The sequence below is a fragment of the Pongo abelii genome, chromosome 15 (assembly GCF_028885655.2).
Source record: "Pongo abelii isolate AG06213 chromosome 15, NHGRI_mPonAbe1-v2.0_pri, whole genome shotgun sequence".
Taxonomy (NCBI): Eukaryota; Metazoa; Chordata; class Mammalia; order Primates; family Hominidae; genus Pongo; species Pongo abelii.
The window spans coordinates 44006657-44020469 of record NC_072000.2 but is presented as its reverse complement, the minus strand read 5'-3'; the positions used below and the strand labels follow the sequence as shown (position 1 = coordinate 44020469).

The 13813-nt window shown below is 35.9% G+C and overlaps 1 long non-coding RNA gene across 1 annotated transcript in view; it reads right to left on the bottom strand.

The window, feature by feature from the left end:
* LOC129049888 (uncharacterized) overlaps window positions 1–13813 on the bottom strand; it is a 602992-nt gene that overhangs the window by 34639 nt on the left and 554540 nt on the right. The window contains exons 9-11 of the long non-coding RNA XR_008513264.2: window positions 12279–12418; window positions 10172–10327; window positions 2981–3093 (exon numbers count right to left, since the gene is read on the bottom strand). This is a non-coding gene — a long non-coding RNA (uncharacterized LOC129049888). The remainder of the gene's footprint in view (window positions 1–2980; window positions 3094–10171; window positions 10328–12278; window positions 12419–13813) is intronic.

Sequence of the window (13813 nt, the reverse complement as noted above, 5' to 3'; positions counted from 1 at the left end):
TGGTTTGACTGTGTCTCCACTCAAATCTCATCTTGAATTGCAGCTCCCATAATTCCCACGTGTTGTGGAGGGACCTGGTGGGAGACAATTGAATCATGGGGGCAGCTTCCGCCATACTGTGTTTCTCTATGTTAGTGAATAAGTCTCACAAGATCTGATGGCTTTATAAGGGGTTTCCTCTTTTGTTTGGCTTCCATTCTCTCTTGCCTGCCACCACGTAAGACGTGCCTTTTGCCATCCACCATCATTGTGAGGCCTCCCCAGCCATGTGGAAGTGTGAGTCCATTAAACCTCTTCTCTTTATAAATTACCCAGTCTCTTGTATGTCTTTATCAACAGTGTGAAAACAGACTAATATATTCCCCATCAAGCCTCCAGATGAGAACCCTGTCCTGACCAACATTTTGATTGCAGCTTTGCAGAGGACAGAGATAAACCATTACCAGACTCCTCACCCGTAGACACTGTGAGATAATAAATGTGTGGTGTTTTATACTGCTATATTTGTATGCAACTCTGAAAATTAATACATCCTTAACTTTCATTTAAACTATGAAATATATTTGATAAAAAATAATATATTCATGTTTTAACAGAATAAATATCTGTAAAATAACATGTTTAAGTATTTTTTATTTTAATAAATAGAGTTTTCATTTCTGGAATTAATGTTTTATTCTGTTTTGAATATGTTTGGTCACTTTTATCATCTATTGTCTGTGCTCATATTTTTAATCCCTCCATTTATTTATTTAAGAGGTACTTGTTTTAAACTCTGTGTCTATTAAATTCAATATTTCACATTATTATATTTCTGAGTCAGCTTAGTATTGTTTTTGCTGGATCTTGTTTGTGATATTTTGTATTTTATCAGTTTTCTGATTTCTTCCTATGAATGCTCACATTTTCTGGAGTTTTTAAGCATATGAAGTATTTGAGGTCTGTGTGGAAGTGAGTTTTTTTTTTTTGGATTATACTTTAAGTTTTAGGGTACATGTGCACAACGTGCAGGTTTGTTCCATATGTATACATGTGCCATGTTGGTGTGCTGCACTCATTAACTCGTCATTTACATTAGGTATATCTCCTAATGCTATCCCTTCCCCCTCCCCCAACCCCACAACAGGCCCCAGTGTACGATGTTCCCCTTGCTGTGTCCATGTGTTCTCATTGTTCAATTCCCACCTATGAGTGAGAACATGTGGCGTTTGGTTTTCTCTCCTTGCGATAGTTTGCTGAGAATGATGGTTTCCAGCTTTATCCATGTCCCTACAAAGGACATGAACTCATCTTTTTTATGGCTGCATAGTATTCCATGGTGTATATGTGCCACATTTTCTTAATTCACTCTATCATTGTTGGACATTTGGGTTGGTTCCAAGTCTTTGCTATTGTGAATAGTGCCACAATAAACATACGTGTGCATGCGTCTTTATAGCAGCATGATTTATAATCCTTTGGGTATATACCCAGTAATGGGATGGCTGGGTCAAATGGTATTTCTAGTTCTAGATCCCTAAGGAATCGCCACGCTGACTTCCACAATGGTTGAACTAGTTTACAGTCCCACCAACAGTGTAAAACTGTTCCTATTTCTCCACATCCTCTCAGCTTCTGCACAGCAAGAGAAACTGCCATCAGAGTGAACAGGCAACCTACAGAATGGGAGAAAATTTTTGCAATCTACTCATCTGACAAAGGGCTAATATCCAGAATTTACAAAGAACACAAACAAATTTACAAGAAAAAAGCAAACAACCCCATTAACAAGTGGGCGAAGGATAAGAACAGACACTTCTCAAAAGAAGACATTTATGCACCCAAAAGACACATGAAAAAATGCTCATCATCACTGGCCATCAGAGAAGTGCAAATCAAAACCACAATGAGATACCATCTCACACCAGTTAGAATGGCAATCATTAGAAACTCAGGAAGTGAATTTCTATTTAGCACTCAAAGTGACTGAAAACAAATTCATCATATATTTTTCAAAGCCTATCCATTCTCCTTATCTTTAATAATAATAATAATAAAAACAATAACAGCAAATGACACTTATGTGCGACATATGATGTACTGGATATTGCTTTTGGTGCTTTATGTGCATTAATCTATTTAATACTTTAAAAAACCCTATAGCATAAATATTATAATTATTTCCTCTTTGCAAATGATGGAATTTGAGATACAGAATTTAAATTATTTCCCTAAGGCTATATAGTCATTTAGTATTTGATCTAGCACCCACTGCGAGATTCAGGGTGTTTTCTTGATAAATATTTCCATAAGCAGCTAGTTAATGTAGTATGTCACCTCTCCCTTCTCTCCAGACACATATATACATACATGAATTCTGTATCTAAGCTGTAACACGTCATAATGATCAACAGAAACAAATTACACTTGTTATAAATCCTAAGTCCTTAGTTCTTACTGCTAGACTAATTAATGTGCTAGAGGTAATTAAATCAGCATAAATATCATAGTTGAATTTCATGAAAAAGATCAGAAAATGTTATGCCCATTAATAATTTCTGTAGCTATTCAAGCAAATATAATGCAATAAGGATAATTAAATCTTGTGCTTCAGGGAGCAAGTGGGTTTGCTTAAGAAACAGAAAAGAAAATATGCCTTTATTCTCTGCCCAAGGGATAATAGTGGAAAAACTGACTAGGTATATTAATGGGGTACTAGAAAGGGTAACATCTGCTGTTCTCTAAAATATCAGAGCTTTGGCTGAGGTAGAATTAACTGATTCATATCTAATATTGAATTATAATAACTTCCATTTACAACATGGTGGAAACAGGCTCTTTTAAAATTTTATTTTAGCTTTAATTTACTAACTACAGTTTTAAAAAAATGCATGCTACCTCAAAATGTACTAAAGATTACATTTTTGAAGTTCTTGGCAGGAAATACTTTAAATTATATTTAATTTTTATTTGCAAACTTGATTTTAATGGTGTTGCTTACTCAGAGTAAAAGTTTTTTTTTTCCTCCCATGGATTCTCCATTGGTCTGAATCTGAATTATCAGTGAACTATTGGAGGTAGCAGGAATAAACATTAGGCATTAGCATGATGAACCTGAAATACCAAACAAGTTATACAGTAAAAATCTTTAATTATATTTCATAGAAAGCAGTACATTTTTAATCTTTTAAGAATAAAGATGCTGCATTATTGGAAGCAATTACAAGAGAGGACTATGTGGTAGATTAAATTTTAATGCCTGGAAAAAGAAGGTAATTTCTAATTTTAAATATATATCTGCCTGCAAATTTACCAATCTACTTACCTTAGTGGTATCACATACTAATAGTAGGACATTTTAATAAGCTGAACAATTCTAATTCCACTTCTCAATTTCAGGTTGTAAGTGTATTTTTTAAGATATCTTTCCAAAATTTAATTTTATTCCCATCTGCCCTCACTTTTTTTCCTTCCTGGGTCTCTAGGCTATGCTAATTTACATATTTGAATTAATGCACCAAATAATGTTTGAAAGTCTAATCTTATTAAATGCCTCTAAATCCAACAGTTCTGCTAACTAGAGAGGCCTTATTAATTAATTCATGTGTTATTAAAACCTCATGCTGGCTGTCTACTAGGTTGTCTCTGGGGGTCAAATGGACCAACTAGTTCCCTTAAAAAAACAGTGCTGAGACAGAGCAATTTATGTGAAGTCAGATCTCCAAAGAAGCTCATTTATCCATTAGCACAAGACTCCATGCATTCTAGAATTTACTGGTTGAATAATTGCTTAAGATTCGACAGTTTTTGAGCTAAGGGTTTTTCACCGTATTTTCCCACCCTTGAGTAAAGCTTTGTCACAAGGCAAGTTAAAGAAGAGTGTCAAATAATTTATACGTACCATGTGCTACAATTGTACTAATGGTGACAGAAATTCTTTGAGTAGTGATGGGCCTAAGAAACGGTGAAGGGAAATAACTGATAATTAACTATAATTATATATCAAAATATGAATAGCAGCAGTTCCTTTCCATGAATAAAAACACAAATAAGATACCAGAGGCCTTATATGAAAGAAAATAAGAAATGCCAAACATACAGAAGTACTTACTATAAACTGCATAGGATATATATATATAAATATAGAGAGATATATATATATAGAGAGAGAGAGATATATAAATATATATATTTTTTGTTTTTTTGATGGAGTCTTGCTCTTGTCGCCCAGGCTGGAGTGCAATGGTGTGATATCGGCTCACTGCAACCTCCACCTCCCAGGTTCAAGAGATTCTCATGCCTCAGCCTCCTGAGTAGCTGAGATTACAGGTGCCTGCCCAGATGATTTTTGTATTTTTAGTAGAGACGGGGTTTCACCACGTTGGCCAGGCTGGTCTTGAACTCCTGACCTCAGGTGATCCACCTGCCTCGGCCTCCCAAAGTGCTGGGATTACAGGCGCGAGCCACTGCGCCCAGCCTAGGATATATTTAAAAAGTGTATGTGTCTGTGATTTGTCCTGTCTATTATATATAGTGGGGTCCCCAACCCCTGGGCCAAGGACTAGTACCGGTCCATGGCCTGTTAGAAACTGTGTCACACAGCAGGAAGTGAGCAGTGCCCAAGCATTACCACCTGAGCCCCGCCTCCTGTCAGATCAGCGGTGGCATTCAATTCTCACAGGAGGGCTAACCCTATTGTGAACTAATATGTGAATAATCTAGGTTGCACTCCTTATGAGAATCTAATGCCTGGTGATCCGAGGTAGAAGAGTTTCATCCAGAAACCATCCTCTCTGCCATCTGTGAAAAAATTGTCTTCCACAAAACTGGTCCCTGCTGCCAAAATGATTGGAGACTGCTGATATATGGGACATAATTCATAATGAACTGAAGTAACACACCACTACCATTTACACGACACAAGTCAGAATATTCTTTACTGCTCAGCATCAAGTAGGAGTTCAGGATGGAAGATAATTTCCATAGTTACCACAGGCTGAGAAACAGCAATTGGGCCAAGGGCTACAGTTGCCCTAATGGTTAATATTTCTTGCTCCGGAGGAAAGGATTATAGATGAGATCTTCTAAGTAAAACAGATAAGATGAAACATATGACCACTCTCCAAGAGGCTAGCCTTTGTGCATTCCTGTAGTTACTGCCAAATAAACATTTTTGTGGACTATTATTAGCCTTTACCATTTGATGCAAGTCTCCTTACACATGAAGTTGCAAGACGGAATCTGGAACTAGCCTAATTGCCCACCAATTATCAATAGACAGGAATTCAAGGATTCTTTTGCCAAAGTCTGGATAGGAATAGCTGATCATAAGGCTTCCAAAACCACAGCTCTTCCAAAGCTGTAAACATGCATGCTAGAAAGAGATAGTCCATCACAATGTTCTTGTGTTTGTCGTATTTGCTCAGTAATATTAGCCTACATATATCTATTTTTGCTTCTTTTAGTAACAGATGTAACACAAATTTCTTATTTGCCTATAAAAGTTAATAACAACAGTTCCACATTATTTATGTATAATCAGGGTTTCTTAGATGGAGTTGCTCTTCTCCCCAAACTTGAGTGTGTGTGTGGCTGTGTGTGTGTGTGTGTGTGTGTGTGTGTGTGTGTGTGTAGTAAAAGTAAGGAGCAGACATCCTTTAAAATTTGTGATATGCTTCTGAAAGAAATGCTCCAAAGTTGGCTAAATTGGACTGTCATTTTAATAATTATAATAGAGTGATTAATAAGACATTATAAGTGCTGTTACAGCATTTATTATACAAAAGAATGGTTGAATGGTTATTTTCAAAAATTAAAAAGAGAAAACCAAAACGATTATTGCAAAACTAACTACTGTACCTGCTTTACAAATGGAAATTCTTAAGGAATGTGTATTTCCAAGAAATATTTCAAAGAGAAATTTGGGCCTGAAATCATTTTATTGAATATGCCTTCTCTTAACCATTAATAATATGCTTTTCTTGTAGTTAGTAATACAAAAGTTTAATATCCAGAATTTACTTGTTAGCATAGCTATACAAGTAGATCATTATTGTCATCAAAAACAGGACATTCTAACAGCTTGAATTTCTGCATTAATAATAGAATTATACCTAAGAAAATAATTACAGTTGGAAATTTTTGTCAGCTTTTAAAATCATGTGTATCTCATGATTATCACATCAATGAAAATGCAGTTATTTTAATATGCCAAAGGTAGGCATAAAATGATTTAAAACCAGTAATTCAGTTGAGAATAATACGGATCACAATATACTGAATTACTGGTGTGGCAACCCTGTATTGGGGCTTTGCATATAGTACACTATACACTTACACTATATACTTATTATAACATATAACCAATCATTACATGTTATTACCACCATTTTAAATATAAAGTCCAACCAAGAGTTAGTAAGTGGTTAAAATCCTGGTTTAGGTTTTCAGTACACTCTTAACCACTATGCTATGATTTCATTCTTAGCTATATATTTAGAAGTTAAAATCATGTCTTCCTACAAGCATCTAATTTTTTTGTCCTTTCCTCATCATAAAACCTGCAAAAGTTTCAACCACATCATGATATCAGGCTCAAAGTCCAGGATCTCATGATCTAGATGAACTCTACATGCAGTGCCTCTGAATCTACAGACCTATGAACTAAAAAGTCAAATAATCTGTCACATAATGTTAAAGAGAGACAACATAACAACAATAAATTATTTCATTTAAAAAGGGAAGAATAGGAGGTATTTAGCAGTCTCTTGTCCACAGCAGTTCTGAAATCCCACTTGGCATCACCTGGGGCTAGGAAATATTCCTTGACTTAAAATTTGGGGGTATGTCCATAGATCATTGTTCTCATCCTCTGTCTTCTGGGAGTTCATTTCTTTTTCATCATATTCCTTGGACAATTTTAAAGAGGGAATTGGTACATACATCCTTTTTTGGCAACCTGCGAACCACCTGTAGAAATTTGGAGACTGAGAAGCCTTTAGTAGAACTCTTAATCTCTTCTAGTCTAGATGGCACTGCTTTTTTGCTAACAAAAGTTTATTTTACAACGTTATGAGTTTCCTGCGTATTTTGAGGTCAACTCTATTTGCCAAAATCAACGTCCATAATTCTTTCCAAATGCCTCTCTCACTAGACTCAACTATATGTATTTTAGATATATTATATTTTGATAAAAATACTACTTCAGTCATTCTAGCACCACTTATCTCCTGTTGAAGAGCAAGCTAGTTAGTTTTTAGAGACATGATCTACAAGGCATGTTAATTATTTTAGAAGTTTTAATGAAAGGTTTAATGACAACATCCTTCATTGAATATTTTTCCTGAGATGACTTTTAATGGCAATCCTCTGAATTAGGCCTTTTCCTTGAGGCTGTATTTTAATGGCTACATCTTTAATTTGGTGAAAAAGAGTTTCATTTAGCAACTCTGCAATTCTGAACTGTCTCTGCTACTCCTAAACACTGTTTGCGAATTGGCTATTTATTTTCTGATTCCATCATTTCCTTGTAGTACCTCTAGATGTTTATCATATATATAATCTTTTTTCCAGTTGCAGGCATTAGTTGTATTAAATGTTTCAGTACTACATATTGTAAGGCACAATTTTCCTAGTGTCCTATAATAGTTTTCTCACAGTTCTTCTGGCCAATTATTGTAGTTTTCTTGCCACTTGTAGCCTTGGTCAAAACCATATTTTAGGTTTTTCTTAGAGTAACACCTAATTTCCTGGGAGCAACTTCTGTAATGGTCAGCTATGGCTATAGTAAAGTTGTATGACATAACACCCCAAAACTCAATGACTTGAAATAATCATTTATTCTTATTCATGTGTCTGCAAGTCAGCTAGCATAGGTCTTCTGATACCAGCAAGGTTTAACTAGGTGTAATTCCCAGCTATATATATGGTTTAGTCTATTCTGCATGCCTCATTCTTCTGAGACTAGTGGGCTTCCTGGGTTCAGTTGTTCTCACAGTGGACAGAGCACAAAATGGCAAGTTCAAACACATGAGCACATTTCTCTATTCTGCTTCAGTCATATTTTGCTAACACTTCATTATCAAACCAAATTACAGGGCCAAGCTCAAAATCAAGAGGTAGAGAAGTACATCTAGTGTTAGGATTTAGAAAGCCACATGGCAAAGATGCAGATACAAGGAGAGACAAAGAATTGGGTCCTAAAATTTGATCTACCCTAGTGGGTCTGCACTGCCTTTTTTTTTTTTTTAACATAATATTCCTAGTAAAGTCAGGTTTGTATTTCCTTTTTTTGTCAGATAGTCTACAGTGTTCATCTGTAATGACACTTATGGTAAAATCTTGATTAGCATATACTGGTTGTTGATAAGTCTGTTTAGGAAAATGTGTATAGAAAAATCTTAGTATAGGCTTTTAAGCCCTTCCACTCCCTTCTAAAAAGTAATGTGAAAATTCTAGGATATTCAGGTCATGATGTCAAGCAAGCTGCCTCCATAGACATATGGCCTTCCTGGCATTATGTGAAAACAATCACCAAAAGCAGATGCCTCTCTACCAGCAACAAAGCATGTACCATTTCAAACACAACTTCATCACATTGGTAAAGGCTTGATTTACCTCTAATTGGGGATTATGTAGATTATTTGATCAGTCATGTGTGCCTTTGATCATAGGAGTTTTTAGACTACGTGTGTGAGGTGATCATAACTCTCAAGCAGTAAATATTTGTGTAAAGAATAAAATCTATGTTACTAATTTTCACGACCAACTCTTCTGAGTGTGAAAAGAGAATAACATCTCTTAACTGATAGCATACTCCAGAATGTGTGTGTATATTTTCAGATGTTGTTCAGTTCTTTTGTTGGGTGGTAGACGAACATAAGAACTTTTTTTGACTGAAAATTCTTGAATTTTGTGTAAAGTTCATTGCAAAAGGTAGTTCTGGCCAGCATATTGGATATAAAATTCCTTTATAGGTTAGTGTTAAAGGCAAAAAGTGGAATGGATCTGCTAATGGCATTCTTATGTATCATAATATTCTTGATCAAAAAGCAATAATGTTGAGTTTCCTAATGTTAAGGCCTAGAATTAGAGAGTATAATAGATTTTCCTCCCTTAATCTGGCAGAGAGCTGTCAAAGTTGTAAATCACCATTTTTCCAACAATCATCTATTTAGCTTCTTGGATGTCAGGAAGAAACCAAATACAGAGACCTCCCACTTTTCTCTCTACTACATCTGCTCTCGCAGGTGTAACTCACTGTGTGGGTGCAACTGTAGGAGTCATTGCCAGACAGCAGTAACCTCAGCCTCCACACAGTCTGGAGGCACCTGGTCATTTACCAGTGGAGAAGGGAAAGTAGCAGTGAATGGCAATAGAGTAACACAGAGCGCCAGAATTCTGTGTTAGATCTTTGGACATATATCTGTGTAGGTTGCTAACATAAGTGGAAGCTGTGACTGGTAGAATTGGACAGGGTGTGAAGCAGGTAGTTATAATTAAGGATGTGATTTACAGACGGCCAAGAGTGATACTAAATTATCTTCCTTTCCAAATCTAAGAATTCATTTTACATTTGAAGTAGACATTTTGAAGAAGCATCAGATTCGCTAAAGGAGCATGCTGCGCATCGAATTTGTGACCTGTTATACTTATTTCAGAAACACAAAGTGTTCACAAATTAGTTGGAGGAAAGGCATCCTCTAGTCATCGAGGAATTTAATTTGGGGGCTTATAGGCACATTTCAAATAAGAAGGGTCTTGAAATTATTCTCTTAATTTCCATATCTTTTGGGTGGAAAATTCCAGTAAAACTTCAGACAGTAAGGTTTACAGGCAATAGTGGATTAATTCCTAGAAAGTCAGTAAGAGAATGAATTGAAGAACTGTGGAAGAGGGAAATCATTTCTATGTATCTCTCACAGTACTCTTCTACCTCTTGGCCTTAGGTAGCAAGAAAAGGCCTGAGACAACACAATTTATATTTTACTAAGTGCATTGGTTCCTAAGATAGGCATCTTGAATTAAGCCCCTGTTCTATTCTATACTGCCTGTATGATCATGAGGAAATCTCTTTAACTCACTAAATATGGATTCTTCTCATGTTAAAATGGTTATCATAATTAGGACCTATTACATAGAGTTGTTGAGGAGATTAAATGTTTTTATAAACACAGTAACATTATTCCAGTACCTGGTAAAAACTAAATACAGAAGAAATAGTACCATTCTTCCTCTTCTCCTTGTCTTTCCTCTTCTTCATTGTTTTCTTTTTTTTCCTTTATCCACTCCATTCCTCTTCTTTTTCTGTCTTTCTGCTACACTTCTTGCATCCTCAGAAATTTGTTTGCTTTCATAGACATTAGATAAAATAATTATGTGACAACAGAATTTTCAAAATTGCTTAATCATAGAAAAAAATACTATTTGTTACATGCCTTTGTCATAAAAAATATATAAATATTCCTGTGCAATTTAGTAAAAAGCTCTTAAGGAAAAAAGTAATTATGTGATTAGCACACAAAATTAAACCCTAGAGGAAAAGTAGTAAAGACAATACTCATCTGAAAGTCGGACACACAAACCTAGGGATTTACGTATAAGCCTCAACAAGTCTTAATATCTGTAAAATGGTCTGGGTTTTTTGTGGGCCTATAAATAGCACTGGAACTTCAGCAAACAATTGAAGTTGTAGAGCATCTTAGTGTAAATGGCTTAGCATTGCTTGGAATTTCAGTTATACATCCTTCTATTTAGAACACAGCTTGCAAAGGAATCACAACTTTAAATAACCCTTGGCCTTGATCTATTGCCCACTCTTATTCTAATGGCTCTATTATTTAAGCAATTAGAGACATGGTTTTGCAAAAATGCTGGACCATGTTCCCAATCCCACAAGTGTAAATTACAGCTAGTCTACTTTGTCTTTTCCCTAATTTTGGTGTATGAATGAAATAAGCATATATTTTATTAATATTCAATTTCATTAAGTGCAGATTTGATGGTGCTATGAGAAAAAGAGACTATTATGTCGTGATTTCTACTTCATGTAGAAATAAGACTGTAGATATGATACTGTAAAGGTTATCTATAAGGAAAAGAGTTAATTGTATAGAATTTTAAATAACTCAGGGTTTTATTTTCCCATATTACAAAATGTCAGAAGGTAGGCAAGTGCTGACATTTATATCAACTGATCGTGGCTATCAGAGCCCAAGACTAAGATCTTAGCTTTACCTTCAAAATGTGAAGAAAGTAAAGAGAGAGGCTATAGCTCTGGTCCTCATCTTAGTATTTAAAGCAGGAAGAAAGGAAAGGAGCAAAAAAAAAAAAAAGAAGCAAAATTACTAGCTGACTCTTCTTCGGTTTTAAGATTCTTTCCTAGAAACTCTATCCAATGACTTTTTCTTATATGTCATTTGGTAGAACTCAGTCACATGGTTATTTCTGTCTATAAGGATGTTGGAAAATATACATTTTTAGAGGTTTTGGTGCTTACAACAAAGCTGGAGTTTAATTAGTAAGGAACAAAGTAAATTTGGCCTATTTACAATGTAGGCCAAAAGCAATATCTCATGCAGTTCACATTTTGGCTCTCCAATATCCATATACCAAATTTGTACATACATGGTACCTTCCCATGCATGAGGCATACTTCCCATCTCCTCAAAGGAAATAACTACAAAGCTTTATCCAATTCATACCCAGGTCAAAGTATAGGATATCTAGGTGATGTTTAATTTTTCTGATCAAGTCTAGATATGATTATTTGTGGTTTGATTATATCAAACTAAATTACAAGTTACCTCCTCTGTACATATTTGAACAATAATGCCAGAGCACAAGAAAAATAAAACTAAACTACCATTAATAATGGAGGATAATGGCAAATGCACAGCACTTCTTGGTCTCTAGCCATTATAAATTCTGCTTGAAAGAAGTACAAAGGATCCCCTTCCTTTTCAGTGCAGAAATTTTCTAGGTTTGACAATCTGACAACCCCGTATTCTACATGCTAAGAATATCTGCCTTAAATATTGTACTCAAAGACTATAATTAAACAGGGTTTTGGGAAGAATGACCTTCACAGAGATTGAGCAGTTTTAGAAGCCTATCCCCTGCTGGTGCCAGTATAGGGACATGCAATATATTCTCGTTGTTAAAATCACTGGTTCTTTGGTCTCAACAGAAGAGTTTGTATCAGATTAACAGCCCCAACTAGTATAAATCTAAAACATGGATTAAAAAAAAAAAACACTTTAGAATTTGAGGGACCAACATCTAATAGGAAAGAAAAGTACACTGAGGTTTGGCCACATTTCCTCCAGGATATCAGCAAATTTCTTGTGCTGCGAAGAGAATACCAGTGTCTAGACGTCCAGGTGCTTGTGGGAGTTTCACTGGGTTTTGGAGGCAAAAACTGGAACAGAAATGCCAAATCCTGAAGAAGAGAGAATCATAGATGTGACCCTGAAATTATTCAATTTCTCCTCCTCTAAGTATTTGTCAAACCCTAAGCTTCCAATGCAATAAACAAAATCCTAAAAAAAAGAAATAAATAAAAAAGCAAAATGCAGGAAGCTGAAGGTCTAAGCAGAGATTTGACAGTTTCATGGACGTAGGGTGACAAAAGTCAGTCTATGACTCAAGAAGCAGAGAGATTTTGTTTAAAACCCTGGAATTTCAACTGCAACCTTGGAATAGCCATGCCCTAGGTGTAAATTATTCCCAGGAGGAAGAATAAACAAGAAACAGTCTAACCCTAAGGAAGCCCGAAGCTCACTCTCAACTGGACCAGAATAATCTGCATGTAACCTTTCCCTCTGCTAGGAGAAAATCAAATCATTTTAAATGAATGAAGAATATAACATCATTCAGGGCCTCTACAATTTTAATTTTAATATACAATGTCAGGAATTCTCTAAAAAATACTAGGCATGCTAATAAAAAATGGTTCCAAGAGACTCCGTGAACTTATATGAATCTGATATTAGCCCATGCATTACAACTTTACTTTAAATTATTGGGTTTTGCAGTTAAAGATTCACTTGAGGTTTTCAGTCCTTTCCTTATGTTTTATTGGTTTTATAAATGTCCTAACCAATATAGTATTTTGGTTCAAATTTCATACATAGTAGTCATTTTTTTCATCATGTCTATATGTATCACATAAACTTTCTAGATTTTTAAATTTGTTTTTCCCTGCTTTTCAATCTTCTCTTAAGAGCGTAAGAAAGACAGTCTTAAATTGTTGACGCCACCACTCCCTAATTCTCTGGCAGCAGTCTCTGGGCGTGGAAAGAAAATTTATGTGATTTGGAGAGGGTGAGTGCAGCGATTGTGAGACTTTGCATTGAACTCAGTGCTTCCCTGTCACAGCAGAAGACAAAACTGGGGTAAACTCAGCCAATGTTTACCCATGGAAGGAGCATTTAAATGGGCCCTATCCAGAGAGAAATGGCCCATCCCAGCAGTTGGAACTTGAGTTCCAGCAAGCCTCACAATCATGGGCTAAAGTGCTCTGGGACCCTGTATATATTTGAAAGGCAGCCTAGACCACAAGGACTGCAACTCCTATGAAAGTCTGAGAGCTGAGCTGGGCTCAGAACCAGCAAAACTGGGGCACATGCAACTTACTGAGACACCAGCCAGCGTAAGAGAGTGCTTGTCCCACCCCTCCCCAAGCCTCAGGCAGCACAGATCATGGCTCCAAAAGAGACACCTTCCTTCTGCTTGAGGAGAGGAGGGGGAAAAGAAAAGAGGACTTTGTCTTTCTTCTTGGAAACCAGCTCAGCCACAGTAGGATAGGGCATTGATCAAAGTCATGTGCCCTGTC